Source organism: Athene cunicularia (assembly GCF_003259725.1).
Source record: "Athene cunicularia isolate RWA chromosome 12 unlocalized genomic scaffold, athCun1 chr12_part1, whole genome shotgun sequence".
NCBI lineage: Eukaryota > Metazoa > Chordata > Aves > Strigiformes > Strigidae > Athene > Athene cunicularia.
Window position 1 is genome coordinate 18,789,174 of NW_020799116.1, and position 2,775 is coordinate 18,791,948.

Here is a 2,775-nt window from a genome sequence, read left to right on the forward strand (position 1 = left end):
AGTGTGGTAAAAACAGGATTAATATTTAATTTACAGTTTTAGGGATTTTTGTGAGGATGAAAGAACTTTTGCTGTAGTGGGCTCTTATCCTGTAATAGTACTGAGGTTTTTTAAAACTTCAAAAAGCAAACATCAATAAATAAATAAAAATGTCTCCTGGCTCAATAAGCTCCAGTGGGCCTGTCAGCATGTCCTCCATCACCAGTATCTCCAAGGGATGCTAATGCAACTAGACCTGCCACAAGCACAAAGAGAAGCCGCAGGATCTACAGTGTAAGTTTTTGATCATATGAGGTGTAATTTCCAGGGAGATCTAAAGCTGGCATTTGAAAGCAGACGTTGTGGGAAATGCTCCCAGAGCCAGGCGGGGACAGCTGCAGCCAAGGGGACTGCGCTGCTCTTGCTTGCCTTCAGGATGTCAGAGGTGTTGGGGTTAAATGGTTAACCTGGTTGTTAACTCCACGATGTGTGCCTGGTCCCTCCCCCAGAGCTTGTCAGAGAAATTACAAAACCTTAAGCAGCTTAACAGAAGGATATTGCACAAATGAATGTTCTCAGCCCTGTACAAATTGTGTGTTGCAAAGGCCGAGATTTACAGCTGTGGGACCTTCAGGGAGGGTACCCAACACGGTTTTGCAGGTACAGTCACCAAAGACACCACACCAGGTCACTATAGCAAAGTCGTTTCACTAGTGCAGCACCCAAACCAGACTGCTTTGGGGCTGCCCAGCACGGTCAGAATAACTTCGAATAAAAAGCATCAGCTACGCAAAATCAGGAGAGGTGTCTGGTGGAAGAGGTTTAGTTTAGTACAAGAGCATGGGATACTTTGGCTGTTACTTACAGTATCAGATTGCCACCTTGTTACCTGTGAAAACACTCTGTTGCAAAGACTTTTAGATACTGAGAATTACGTCTTTGTCACTGGTTTTAAAGATTTTTCTGTACATGATACTTGTGTCCTGCCTGGGTAGAGATATGCTTTGTGCTCCAACAGCCTGTTTTAAGACAAAGAAGGAACACAAAAAGCAAGGGAATATATTTGCTTTTTGTTCCTTAGCTGTGGTCATCCTTGTGTGCAGTGAGGCTATTTGCTACTTGGGCTGGTGCTGGAAAGGCTTTTTCGGACTTTACGGTGGGTGAAATTAGCAGAGGGTTGGTGTAAAGCCTTATTAACCATGGATTTTTAAGGTCTTTGCCTTGTTTACACTTTTATTGTTTCCTGATAAAACGGTGAAGTTTGCTAAGAGCATATATAGACAACATGGAGTAGTGAACCCAAACAAGCATAGCGTTCAGTAAGATATCGTTTCAAGCAGTGACTTGAAAAATGTGTGTTTTATTCTACCAGTTGAATTCGTCTCAGTGGGAGACTGTTCGTAACTGAGAACCAACTAACTTCAAACAGAAGAATCCTTATTCCCTCATCTTTCCTGCTTTCTTTCCACGCAAAGCTTATTTTATAGAAACTCATTCGTGTAATAGTTAAGAGTCATAATTTCTTAATGAAATTCCTTGCTTCTGACACACTCTGTAAAAAATAGCAACCCCTTAAGTAGACATCTGCTTGAAATTTTTGCAATGTTTAATATTTCCCAGAATAGGGCCATAAATTGCCTTCTGCTTGTTTTAACGTGCTAGCCGCTGTAAATTCTGCTTGCTTTGGTCAGCTATAGATTTTTCTGTAAGAGTTGCATGGAAAGATCAGAAGTGGGGCTGGGAATGGAGAAGAAGTGGGGCTGGGAAATTGGTGTGAGTATATTTCTCAAATTATAAAATACAGAAGAGAAGTTTTCTGAAGGGTCTGGCCCCCAGTAACTGTGAGCTATAAAGAAGCAAAGAGATAGAAATTGCCATCCAGGACAAATAAAACAGCAGATACAGGCAGAAGCTGTGGGAAGGAAAGTAAGAGCAAGCTGCTGACTACAGAACAGCGTTATTGAAGGCTTGCAACCTGGGAGCTTACAGTTCTGCATACGTTTGCCTGAGATTGCCACAGTGGGAGGTGGTGCAAAGCCTAAAAAGGCTGAAAGCCAAGCCTGAGAAGGAGAGGTTGGAAATAGCTGTGTTCCTCTGGGATTGGATTAGCCCAGAATAGGTGAACTGAATCAGGGGACCAGGCCCTCCAGTAGCTGAACTGCTGAAAGCCTGGAAGGGAAACCTGAGGCGGAATAGCTGTAGTGTCACATCACATGGCAATATACTGCAGTCTGCATCCTGTTAAGTTGAACTACTTTTTATCCCTTGGAGAAAGGACTCATTAGCCCTTTTAATTATTTTCCTAACCGCTAGAACTCCAGATGCCATTATGTTATGTAAAATGACAAATGTATTTTTAACTCGTAAAGCGTGTGAACTTTAAGCTCTTTCCAGTGATACAAATACAGCTCCATTTCAATGCATGACTCATCTTCACATGTAGGAAAAACTCAGCATTTCACATCCCTATAACGACACTCTGTGCACCAGCGATGAGCGACAGTTGCTGTGGGAACCATCACTTTTAATATCCACACTGTGCCTATGAAAGTGCAGAGAATTCGGACTGCCTGTTTGGCAGAAGAGGTCGCCTTTCGTAACAGCTCCCACTGTTTCGGTAGCCATGTCGCCGGAAGGACCGTAGTCTGCCCAGCACCGAGGCTCAGTGCTTTGCTCCACAGCAGTGGCCTCGCTGTTTACAACAGGGTTTAGAGTGCACTTGCCAATCCTTGCCCCCTCCTCAGCGGAGCGATCGGGGGCAAGGGCCGGCGGGGCTGGGGGCCGCCCCCCCCGCCC

General features: G+C 44.3%; 1 protein-coding gene across 1 annotated transcript in view; it reads left to right on the forward strand.

Annotated features, from left to right (window-relative positions):
- Window positions 1-178: 178 nt before the first annotated feature.
- The window catches only part of MAPKAPK3 (mitogen-activated protein kinase-activated protein kinase 3), a 52,700-nt gene continuing 50,103 nt past the window's right edge, over window positions 179-2,775 (forward strand). The window contains exon 1 of the mRNA XM_026857492.1: window positions 179-273. The gene's annotated coding sequence lies outside the window, so the exon portion shown is untranslated. The remainder of the gene's footprint in view (window positions 274-2,775) is intronic.